Source organism: Pyrgilauda ruficollis, unplaced genomic scaffold (genome assembly GCF_017590135.1).
Source record: "Pyrgilauda ruficollis isolate IOZ18807 unplaced genomic scaffold, ASM1759013v1 scaffold16, whole genome shotgun sequence".
Classification (NCBI taxonomy): Eukaryota; Metazoa; Chordata; class Aves; order Passeriformes; family Passeridae; genus Pyrgilauda; species Pyrgilauda ruficollis.
The window spans coordinates 7959849-7972988 of record NW_024514764.1 but is presented as its reverse complement, the minus strand read 5'-3'; the positions used below and the strand labels follow the sequence as shown (position 1 = coordinate 7972988).

Sequence of the window (13140 nt, the reverse complement as noted above, 5' to 3'; positions counted from 1 at the left end):
CCTCAGTAGATACTTAGTATTGACTGATAAAAAAATCTCAGGCTTTCTTCCTAACTTGTCTTCAGCACAGTTTCTTCTCCATCTGAAGTTACAAGAGCAGAGCCCCACTCTCTCTGTCTCATCAAGAATTCCAGGGTTATGCCTTGCAGTTCTGTCTTGCCATTCCCTTGTGCTTTGGCTAAACTCTGCCAGAGCATGTTTCCCCCTTCTGATTATCACTTGAGTTAATAAATACCTGAGACTCCATCTCTCTAAGCTTTCTTTTCTGCTGGGTCTATGTTTAGCCATAAAAGTAGAAGATATCTTTGATTTCCAAATCACACCTTTGCAGTCACAAGAGGACAGAAATAGTCAGAATAGAAAAAAATAGACAGAATAGAAAATCTTTCTGAAGTCCTGTCCCAGCTCCGTCGCTATTGGTTGGCCTGGCCCCACTCCCTCCAGATGCCAATCCTGAAGCTCTCTTCATAGTGTAGAAATATCCTCTTAGGCACCCTAAATAAAAATGATACAACTTTCAAAGAGGCTGAGTGCAGCTCCCATTTGATTTCCCTGGGATTCATAAAATGCAATTAGGCCACTCGCACAGAAGGATCCTTGGATGTGAACACATTGTATTTATCTAGGTTAGACTATTTTGGCCTATTGTTTATTTCATAACCAAGGCTGATCTACTTTTTACATGCACTAAAGGAAGTAGGTTTCTTCCAGTCCCCTTTAAACTTGCTGTTTCAAAAATATTACCAGTGCTCAATCTCAGCTGTAAATAATGACTCTTATCTTTAGGTAGACCATAGCTTAATTGGTAAAATTGCTTAATTGTCTTACTTACACACTGTGTTCTCTGCTGAGTTATTTAGAGCACTTTCTATACAAAATGCATTATTCAAAACACAATCTGTGCTCTTGACTTACAAACTTCACATACATTACAGAGGCTTGTCTGGATTTTCTTTACTTTCCATGTTCTAGCACCTACATCTCTCAATACTTCTATTCCTTGGGAAAAAAATGTTCAGTTAAGAATTTCTTCACCCTTACAAGCAGCTAACCCAAAACACATATCAGCAGAAGGACAGATAGCAGGAGTACACTTTAAGATGCCAAAACTCCCTCTGCTGTCCTTTCCCAGTCATTGTACAATAATGGCAACAGCAGCTTTGCTCGCCTCTGCCTTTCTGCTGGCTTCAGCACCTGAAAACAACCTCTGTAAGTAACAGAGCAGAAGCAGAGGCTCATATGCTGTGTGGAGCCTTGCTTTCCCCGGCACATTGCTAGGAAACACTGTGTTGCAGTAAATTCCCATTTCCCACTGAAAGGAAGGAAAAGGCAGGTGGGAACATTCCTACCAAGAGTGATAATGGATGGCACCAAGCTGCTCTCACAGCCGGGATTGCTGTGTGCTCATCAGGGGGATGAGCACTGCTGTTTTCAGCTGGAAATGGCAAGAATGAAGATTCCTGGACTTTCTCCCATACCTGTTCTCACTCAAAAGCATAGATGAGATACTATCATAAGGTAATAATAATTACATGGAAAGTTAATTAATTATTTAAGAACTTAATTAATCAGGAAGCAACATGAACTTCTATCAGCAAATGCCAGGAAACAAGTGAAATCCCTGGGACTGTAAGTTCCCAGACTAATGCCTTGCTCAGCAGTGTCTGCATTGCACCACTCTTCTCTTCTCCTGTTGCATAACAGCCCACAGCTGTCCCACTGTGATCTGCTCTGGCTCTGGGAGATTCCTCTTTGTCACCTCACCTCGCTGGCAGCACTGGTGCTCACCTCCCAGAGGTACAGATTGCCAGGCTTGGGAACTGCTGGTGCTTGGGATGTGCTTAGATACCTGCTGCCTTTGACATTGTGCTCTGTTTGTGTGCATTCCAGTTTTATGAGTTTCTCCTGTTTCAGTATTCAATTAGAAGAAATGGTAACAGAACTGACTTTACTCTTCAAGGTGTATAGCAGCTAGCCCAAGAAATAATATCTCCTGAATTTCAGCACTCCCCAAGTGCTGGCTTGCTCCAGCAACCGTGGATCTAGAACTATTTTGAAATATTTCATCTAAATGTATCTATTCTAAAGTCCTGATAAGAAACTTAGAAGTTTTCCATGTTATAACAGATGGCGGATAGGAAGAACAGTCATTGAATTAGTGCTAAAGGAAAGTTTTGCTTTAGTCTGAGCTTCAGGAGAGAATGTTCCCAGCTGATTTGACAACCTCAACTATGTTTCCTTCCACCAGAACCTTAAAGATGTCATTTATATTTTAACATGTGCTTAAGTTGTTATGTGGTTAAACCATGAACAATAATTCACCTTCAGCTGCAGTCAGTTTCTCTCCCATAACAAGACTTTCATAAATCATTTCTAACAAAGTAAATAAATCTCTCAGTTCCCACTGTGCACTGTTATTAAATTTCAATCCTTCCTTAAAAATAAAGATCAATGCACTTAGTAACTGCAGACAACTAGGACTGCCAGCCTTTAAAATATTATCTCCTGCTATAGAATTTGAAGTAGAGAAATGCATTTACTTTTAGGAATTTGAACATTAATCATGTGGGAGAAGTGGCATACTATATACATGGAAGCTGGAAGTGGAGTGGAGCTCTGTTTGACACCTCTAGGGACCATCTACAATAGCCTACAAAAAACGGAGGAGAGAAATATGATGCAGCTTCATACTGAAATATGGAAGTGCTCATGATATACAGCCCAGTGCTGGCAGCCCTTCTGTGCCCTTGGGAATCTTTTGCATTAGTTTGTCTGTTAATTTTTGTACAGTAAATGCTTGCACAAGTTCACTTTCATGTGCTTAATGCCCACAGAGTCCTCAACCCCCCTCAGTTAACTTTGCATGGAATCAGCTCCTTTTTGTGTTTTCTTCGTATGACAGATGAGACTTCTTCATTTTTGTTTATGTGGAATGAAGCAGTCATCCTAAGAAGATGATGTTGAATTTGTGTTTTGTAAATGTTTATAATACTATGGCTGTGAGTTTTTCTGGGGCTACAAGGTTTAGGATTTTTAGTTTTTTCTCCTTTGTCTGTGTCTTACAAGTAGCCACCACGACACCCACTATAACCTGCACTCAGGACCCCTTCACCAGCAGTATGTGAAACACCACAATTTCACTCTGCAGGGCTGTGTGATGGGCAGTGAAAGCCTCGCCTTCATCCACATCCAGGCACATTCATATCTGAATTACAACTGCAAGAGAAAATTCTTTTTCGTCATTTGACTTACACTTCTTCAAGGAGTAATACAGCCAAGCTAAACTCAAGAGCCTGTGCACTGACTGGCACATATTTATTTTTCTGTTACCAAAAGAAATAATTTGGGCATTCCATTTCAATTTGTTTAACGTTCACAATGCAACAAATAGAGTTAAAGAGAGTCTTGCTGCAACAAGAATCAATGATGCCTAAAAGGTATGTTACAGGTAATGATCCACACTATAAATTTAGTTCAGATCTGTACAGATATTACAGTTATACCTCTGTGAAGCTGAAAATGCAAACAGCTTCTTTGTCACAGCCTAACTGAATAGGAAGAGCTTTCTAGTGAAAATTTTCAGGATACAATTCCTGTTGTATGTACTTTTGTTTGTATGATGCAGCTGTATGTGGCACATGCTGTTATCACCTACTGTACAGATAAGGCTATGGAAAGACCTGGAAATGTGACAAGAAAAGCTTCTCTTGTAGTTGGTTAAGCTTGCCAAAAATTGCCATGTTGTGAGTTTGCTTTTTTTTTTTCTGGTGAAAAGAAAATTTATGTCACTGCAGTTGTGGTAACTGACAGAAATAGCCTAAGGTAAATAAATACACAGAGCAGTTTTACTCAAAAACATCCACAAAATAGTAGTAGTATGGCTCCCTTGCAGTTAACACAAAACCTCTCTGACAACTTCCCTGCTCAATAATTTAACACCCTCTGTATCAGGTGATGTATTCCTGTGCCATTTCTTGATCTCAGATTTTATAGGTTTAATCATTTCAACTCACTAACCAAGAGAAACCATATGTGAAATTACTGTCCACCACTTCCTAGTTACATTAGTGAAGGAGTTTTTTTTGCCTGTTTACCATGTCAAATGCTTGAGAACAGTGTGCACACTCCTTACATCCACTTAAGCACTTAACAGAGTGTTCAGGTATTGATTTCCAACTGTTTTTTAACCACTCAGATGAATTCATACGAGCACTGGGGCATCTGTGAGTTATCCAAATGGACATTGATCATACATAATGACCTTCCTCGTGGAAACAAGGATCATTCTCTTTATTCCTTCCCATCCATTTTCTCTTTGGTTGTCTAGCTGACATACAGTATATTACATTAAGATTCAGTCCCCTAGCACCACATGTCTTGAACATTTTTGTCCTAACAAAAGAAAAGAAACTATATTCCACACACTTGTCCAGAGCTCTGCATTAACTTCACAATACATTTATTTCTCATTCAAATCTATGTAAATGAGAACACAAGAGTTTTTCTTTATAAAGGATCATTCACTATGAATTTATAAACTGCCCAGTGAACCTCACTAAGCATGGGATCAGACTGCTGGCAAGAGAAAAGCATTCATACTCAGCCCATACAAAAAAGCTTAAGAATGCTTCATCTTTTAAGGCTAACATCATTGCTGCTTAAAGTATCCTGCACCTGCTCTGCATTGTGAAACAGTTTCTTCAAAACTCAGGAGTGGGTCCAGAAAGTTTCTCTGTACTGTGTCAGCTTCCAAAAGGTGTGTCTGGCTGAGGTTGGTCTTAAATGTGTGGCATCATCAGTCTGGCAGCAGGGGGGTTCCTCCAGGGGGGGTTCCTGGGCAAGTCCTGCTCCTCCACCCTTCTCACCCTTCACCCTTCTGTGCTCCTGCTTTATTTTATACCGCCACAAATAAATACTTACTGTCAAGAGAGTAGATTTGCCTTACAAAAAGAGTCACAAAGCTGTTAAGTGGCCAAGCCCATACAATTTAGGCAGCGACCCAGCATGAAACCTTTAACACAGCCTTATCTCGTGATGTGCAGTCCTGTTGATGGCTGGAGAGCTCTGTCCATTCTCACAAAAGAGCACCTTGTTTAGCAGAAGTGCTGCAGTTATTCTGATATACAGAGGGGGCTCACAAGCTGTCTTTTTCCATGACTCAGATTTTACTGTCTGGGCAGCTGTGTTTTTTTCTGGTTAGTTAAATCCACACTTAGTTGAAGAGTAAAAATGTTGATTTCCTTTAATACAATTGGCAACAGAGAATTTCGCCTACAAAATTACAGTCCTCTGTTAAAAATCTGGCCTCCCCAATGGTCATTGAGCATGACTGTATTTCTATCTTTTCCTGCTGTTATTCAATGGTAAAGAAATACACAGAAAAATTTAAAAAGATGTTTTGTTCCACAAGCTTACTACAGGGGTGCAAATTAAAATCATGTCTAGGCTTTAATTTAACAAGGGCACATAAGCACAATTAAGCTGAATTAATTTACTGCAATATTCATATATTTAAGTATCCCTTTCTATGATATTCTCAACAGAAACAAATTATCTTTAAGTAAATTTCATTTCACTTAAACTAAAGCTTTATTTCTGAATTAAAGTATCCACGTGAACTCCAGGCTATATTGAAGATACCTTAAAATTACACTCTTTAATTAATCCTGGTTTGCTTTCCTGCTTATCTTCCCCATGTAGACATGGCATCAGCACTGCCCGAACAGCACCCGGCGGGGCTGACCTTGGCAGTGTGATGTAAAACCTCTCTGCACAGCCTCTTGCCTGGTACTCCCTGTTCCCTTCACCTCTGCTGAATCACAGTGATGTACTTTGTAACAGGAGCTGATAGGGATCATTTATAACTGGGACTGCTTTTATACACATAACACTATAAGATAGGTACATTTATTAAAATGCAAAAAAACCAAAAAAACAGTGGGGGATTTTTTTGTTGGCAAGGAGTTTTTTCTTTGTTGTTTTTTTTTTGTTTGTTTGTTTGTTTTTTTGTTTTTTTGGTTTTGTTTTTTTGGTTTTTTTGTTTGGTTGCTTTTTTTAATTTACTATTCAGTCTTCTATGGACTGTAATTTTTTTGATGTGTGGATTTCTAGATAGATAACCATCCTGGCCTGAGTGATCCAGAATTGTCTGTCTGCCTATGTTACTGTGATATAGTTTGTTTCTTAAAATTAAATAATCTTTTAAGAATGTTTGGAAACTACCTTAAGGTTGCTACGTTTATGAGAAAAGAGGTCATAAAAATAGTTACTAATTCAAAATGTGAAAACAGCAGCAAAGGAGCTGAGGGATGGGGAAGCAAACCATACCTGGATATGAAAGGGAGACTTTCTGCCCTAGCTAGAGGTTAGGGAGGGCACCTCCCCTCCAACAGATCCCAGTGCAGGGAGAGAACACATCTCTCTTCCTCTGGCTGCAGCAGGAGTGCCAAGGCAGGTGGCAGCCCAGGGCACTGGGCTCTTTCTCTTGCAGACTGTGTGCACCAGTTTGTGAGAACGTGCAGAGCAGCAGCACCAAAGCCTCGTGCAGTGCTCAGGGGTGACCTCCCCTGCGAGGCTTGCAGGCTGGCCACAGCTCTGCTGCTCTGCCCTCGGGGTGGCAGGTCCAGCTGTGCCAGGCATGGTTGTTCAGCCATGGAAGTCTGAGTTAGCAGAGGAACACAGAAGGCAGCAGGATATGAAAACTGGCAAGGAAGTCGTGGCTGGTTTGGTATCCTTGGCTTTGCTTTATTTTGGTTTCTAAAACATGCTGTTTCACACAACATATTTTGTACTTTGCTCTTCTGTGCTATCTTTCATTCAAGGGATCTCAGAGCACTTTATTCACATTATTAATTAGGCCCCAAAACAACCCTGGAGGTAATTAAGTATTTATTATTGTACAGATGCATGAGCTGAAATAGTGTCTGAGATACAGGGCCTTGTTACATTAAAGGCCTCTTGGACTGCTCTGTTAACAGAAAATGGCTTTAAAATAGTTGTAAATTGGATTATTATGAATGTTAATGCTTCCTCATCCTTGTTATTCTTGATGCTGGCTTGTTCAGTGAATTTTCTAAACCTTACACTGTGAACAGGCAGTGCAGAACCTGTTCTGGTTTAACTTCATACATGGACATCTGCACTGAGCCTTTTGGATAGGAAATCCAGCGTTGCTCCCAACACCATTTGCATCAACTGCTCCGTACTGCAAAGTGTGGAACTTACATATTTAATCACTGTCAGGATTTCCCTCTGAATCTGCATTTCCTATTTACAGTGCACAGTTGCAAGAGGAGGGAGAACAAGTGTCCCTTGCTCCCAGAGATCTGTGTACTCTGAATTGCTGAAGGTGACTTAGGTACAGTTGATTAACTCAGCACTGCAATGAAGTAGAAACCAAGTGTCTGTTAATTTGTCTCAGAATATGGGTAATAAAAAAAAATTTCCATTTGAAAAATGCTCATTTCTTCTGGTTTTATTTTCTGATCTTTCCTTTAGCTTTAATTGCTGAAAATGTGCCTAAATGTCTGCTCTAGGTACCTCTCTTCTTCTTTTTGATTGTCCCTAAATTTATCTGTCCAGGATGGCTTTCCCTTGTTAAAACTTTAGGGAGTTGGTGGGTTTTTTTCATGCTCTGTCTTTTTCTTACTGTTTCCTCAGCAAGTTTGAAGCAAGAGAGGAAATAATGTTGCTGTTTTAAACACAACATAAAAAATACTATGCTAGAAATTTTATTTGCAGTCTGACTCTGCCTTGACCTAGGACTCCTTGCTGTAGGGACAGCAGGAATCTGTTCCTGCTTCTCACTAACAGCTTAACGGAATCCATACCTTCCCAATGCTCCCAAAGCAGGTACAGAAAACTGCTTTTTCAGCAAAAAGAAGGTAAAATGGAAGTCTGATGGTATCAACTTTCCTAAGAAACATTTGCAGTAGAAAAGGGGACTGGTTTGCCTGGTCAGTCACCAATGATACTTCTGTTTCCTCTATGGTGGAGAATGATGAAGTAATATTTCAAAACAGTTTTTTTTTCTGTTCAGACAAGTAGATCTGTGGATGGTAACTTGGACTAGACATTTCAAATGAAGAATGGAAAGTGCAGAACTTCCTTTTCTTGAACATAGTAGGCACATTTTCCTCACCAACTGAGAGTCAGGTTCAAAATCCCACATCTTCGGAGGTACCTCTGAGTATCAGCTCACCCTATCCCAGTGCTGACTCTGTATTAGTGTGGCACTGGGTAAAGGTGTATAATTCTGTCTGGTTTTGTGCAGAATTGGCTCATGTCAGTGGATCACAAGTCCTTCTAGTCCCAGGGCTTGTGTCATCAGTACTGATTCAAGATCTCTGCCACAGACATCCCTTGGGGTTTCTTCCCATACAGAGAATTTGTGATGTCAGATGCTGTTTAGAAATGTATGTAATTCCTCTTTGCTTTCCTGTTTACATTGATGATGTCAGGGTTGTTTTTTATAGTTAAACAAGGTACCTTCTGCAGCTATTGCAGTAGTTGAATAAAAAATACAAGCAGTGTTTATTGCCAATTGATGTTCTCCCTCAACAAGCAGGCTATGAACTTAAAATACATAGAGCTTAAATTTGGAGGACATTCTGTACAAAATTCAAGGTTGATTTGAATTTTGGGCATAAACCACCTGACAGCTTCTGTTTCACATTGGGCTATTTTAGCTTTTAGTAAGTATAGAGTCAGTAAGAAACATGAATACAGCTGATGCACAAACTAGAAGATCTTTGTCACTGTTTAATTTGTCCTGACAACAAGTTGCTACTGTTCAGTTCAGTTTAGGGTAAAATACCTTTGTATTGATCCAAGTGTATCTATAAGAGAGCTCCAGCTTTTAACAGGAGGTGTTTCACATTTTCTTTCCTGTGACCAAATCCTTAGACATGAACTTAGACATTTATATATATCACAAATACTCTATGGCATTGAAATGAAACCATCTTTCTCATCACTGCATTACCATGGCAGGAAAATGAAAATAAGATTGGACAGGACTTTCTGGATTATCAAATTCTTTTGTTTAGTTTCTAGGGCAACTGTGGGATAAATGGTTCACATTTGCTTTGAGGCCAATTGCTTTCTTTACTCTGATAGATAAATTGTTTTGGCAACTCACTCCTTTAATGATTAGAAATCTATTATTTGCAACCTCTGTATATGCAAAGCCAGTGTGTACCGTTTGTACTTGCACCAGTTTTGTTCATTAGCCCAAACAGCACTTCTGCTTGAGGTTTCCTTCCAATACACCTATGCCAAAAGCAGCTTTGTCTCTTGTTCAGCTGTCCTCTTGCTAGGGCTGCCACACCAGCTCCTCTTAAATCTTATTCTGTAAAGGAGATTTTTATTTTCCTTGACCTCTATCATAGTCCTTCTCCTTACTGCTGCACTTTATATTGCTGTATCTTGCTTGCTCAGGACCAGATGACCAGAGCTGCGTCAGAAGTAACCAAGAAGCCTTTTTGTGCCTTGGGCCACAGCATGAATACATCATATGTCATTAATAGCCCCTAGATTTCAGCAGAACTTTATGTAAGTCTCCAGGTACTGTCTATTTAATACTGGCAGAATCTGTCTGATTTTTGTCATTTCAATCCTGAAGATCACGCTCCTTGCATGATACTGCTCACTCCCATATGGCATCTATTTCTCACCTTTTGTCATCTGCAGATTCAATTAGCACCCCTAGACTTTTTTATATTTTTGTAATGAGAAGATCAAATAGAGTCAGCCTTCACACAGGTTCTTGAGGAGCTGTCCATGTAAACTCCCTGCAGCCCAGTAGCTGCTTTCAGGATGACCTGCAATTCCTATCCACTCTACATTTCTAACAGGTCCTGACTTGTCCATCTTACATAGTAATTGCAAATGTAGAGACTTTGATTTGCTCTGCTGAAGTCCAGTTTCTTTTCTCTAAAACATGAATTATCCTTTCTTAAAAATGTTAGTTGAATTTAGCAGGCAAATTTGAAATCATTTTTTATAGTTTTATTTTTTGCCTTACTAAACTGAAAAAGAGACAAATCATGTTTATAACTTGCAAAAGAAACAGCTGTCCTGTGCTCCTCCATAGCATCAGTGACGACTTTGGTTTAAAATGCGTCATGCCACTAATTAGTTTTTAGTGCACACCACTCTTGGAAGAGTGAGTAACTGCTTTCATGGGCACAGTAGAAGCTCATGGCTTATGTGCCCTAAATTAGTGTAAGTCGTGGTTCTAGGAGATGTGTCACATCTCTGATCCTTTACAAGCTGTTTCTGCACTGGGATCGCTGCTGCTGAATTACATCCCCATGCTCAGCACCAGTAAGCATTGGGTTAAACTAACACTATCTACCCTGGATAGCACTTGAAAACAGTCAAGGCATTAGTCCATGATTGCTCCATTTCCTAGCAATCACGTTGCTCGTGGTGCAGAGGCCATTCCATCCCAGACTGTTCTCTGTGCCCGCTCCGCTCTCCGCAGCGCAGCCGGAGCTGCTGGGCACTGCCGGCACCGGCTCCAGGGATCGCTCCTCGCACCTCATTTACCCAGCAGGGGCAGATCAAGTGCTTGCTGTGCAAGTTCCCTCAAGACCTGGGGACATAATTACTATTTAATATGTCTTTTGCATTCAAAGTGCCTTAAAAGCTCTTAAGACTGCTCCTGTTGTATGATGCCAGGAGTGTATTACGTGTCCACTCCGCTGTGAGGGCACGCGAGGGCACAAGGGCTGTTCCTGAGAATTTGTCCCATCAGGACTGTACAGAGCAGGGCAGGATCAGTATCCACAGTGCCTGTTTGGTGGAGGATAGAGAAAAATACTGTAGCAGCAGTGCTGGGGTGTCATCTCAGAGAAAACCGGTTGGTGACTTCAGAAAGGAAGCTGGGAGTGAATTAGCATGAGCGTGGTGTGGGAGCTCAGGGACCTGGTCCTGGCTCAGGGAGGGAGCAAGGATCTGGCAGTGCAGAGGGGATGGTGCCTGCACCGTTTCCCACACACATGTCCCGCACAGATGATGTCTGGAACACTTGAGCACTCTGTAATCTCTAATTTGACGAAACCAAACCAGCTTGGTGTTTTGGAGGCTGATCTGATTCCATTACAGCTTTTAGATCTTGAAAAAATCTAAAATATAATCTTACTTAGGAGCTACTTAGTCTTCTGTCCACTGCCAGCTACTTATGTTTTCTGAATTGAGTATTTCCTCTAAGGAACACAAGGAGACATTTATTTCTGAAAAGCAATCAGGACCATGATAATTTATTTTAAATTTCAGACGAAAGCATTTGTTTCTTTGTAAACAGGTATTTTAAATCTATGCACACCAAGACTGTTACTGTTGCTTTCAATTAGAAATAATAAGGTTAAAGAAGAAGCCTCAATGAAACTATACAGGTAAGAAAAGAAATTATTTTCTACTGAGTAAGAATGAATATTCTAAATATGGCATTAAATGCTTAAAGTGTACCGTGAGAATTCCCAATACACGTTTTAATTTTCATTTAATATCTGAGTTCCTCTGAGTGAAATCACAGTTGCTTATGAAAAGCTGGGGATTAAGAACTGTCTGGTGGCTGTATTTTAAGGTAGAGGGTCAAAGTCTCTTACTAAGAGAACAATTAAGGGTCTGGTTATCAGCTTGGCCAATTTGATGCAATTTCTCTGAGTTCAATGAAGCTTGACTGATTTACAGGAGCTGATAAATTACCTTCAGGTCCATGTTTTTAGTGAGAAAAATAATTCCTTGCCCTTTAAAAGTATAACTGCACTTATTTACTAAGGAGTATCTCACAGCCATTAAGGAAATATTCCACAATGGGACAAAAATGCACAAAGAAGCTTACTGATATAAACCACCAGGGCACCAAGCAAGGAAGAATGACAACAGAGATAAAGAGGAAGGTCTGCTCAATTTTTAGGAACTCTGTAGGATGCACTTTCTGTGCTCTTGCTTATGATGAGGTGAGTAACAGGGTGCAAAATGTACAGGACTCCTGCTAATGCCATATGTGTTCCCTATGTGAGTGGATTGAGTGTCACTGTGCTATCGAAATACACAGTGATCATATTAACTAAATGCAGAAAATGGCTGTGTACCACTTGTCCAATATCATTAAACAATGTCACATGGAAAGATCAACAGCTCCTAAGACATGGCTGCTCCAACACCCCACACTGCGTTATTCCACACAGCACAGTACTTGCTGTCTTGTTTGCTGAAAAATTCTGGACTTATTAATAATGTATAGGATCATCATAAATCCACCAACAGGTAGTACCTGTGAGAGCTGCTAAATGAAATGAAAAGTAGGATAATCAGATATAAGCATGTATTAGGAAAGGATTTAAAGGAACAAACTGTCTCAGTGTTTTCCACTGCTCCTTAATGGGGGGTTAGGTTTGAGTTCAGCCAGAAGCATTCAAAGTTCAGGACTTACTCTTTCTTAACAATAGACAAATTCAGATGAGTAAGTGATGATACTCTATGAGAACAGATGGATGGTTTTGTGATCAAAACATCAGACCTCTTTCTTTGCTGTCTTTGCTGTACACTTAGTGGGAACAGACTATTCACTTAATGTTCCTATATCCAGATTTCCCAGGACTAATTTGCAAATAAAATTTGGTTGAAAGCACTTGTTTCTTTATAGGCTTGTTTCATATATTACATATATATATATTGATATATTCAGCATGTTCAAATGTGCTGTAGATGGGGATGACAAACACCAGTCTGGCTGTGGGGGGCTGAGCTGGTGCCCAAGCTGGTGCCAGGCTGGAGAGCACCTGAGCTATTTACAGTGCAGCACAAAGCAGCCAAAACTGCTGCTTCAATTCAGACAAGGGAATATTAATCCTTAGCAGGAGCATTTATCTACCAGAGAGGTCCTTCTCCTCTCCTGCACACCACAAACACGGCACGCAGAGGAAAGCCTTGTCATTGTTCCCCTGGTGGTTCTGACCACACCTGGGCTGAGGCTATTCCAGTGTACTCTGGAGAAAGCAGGAACCCTGACGTCTCAACCTACACAAGTTCACCTGAATCCAAATTTTCTGCACATCAGTTTCTATATAAAAAAATCTCCAGGAATTTAGAGCAGTCAAAGATAGCTGAATAACCAAGCAAAGCTGTGAA

The 13140-nt window shown here is 40.3% G+C and overlaps 1 protein-coding gene across 1 annotated transcript in view; it reads right to left on the bottom strand.

Annotated features, from left to right (window-relative positions):
• The window catches only part of SHISA9 (shisa family member 9), a 176248-nt gene that overhangs the window by 81678 nt on the left and 81430 nt on the right, over positions 1 to 13140 (bottom strand). The gene's annotated exons all lie outside the window — the stretch shown is intronic.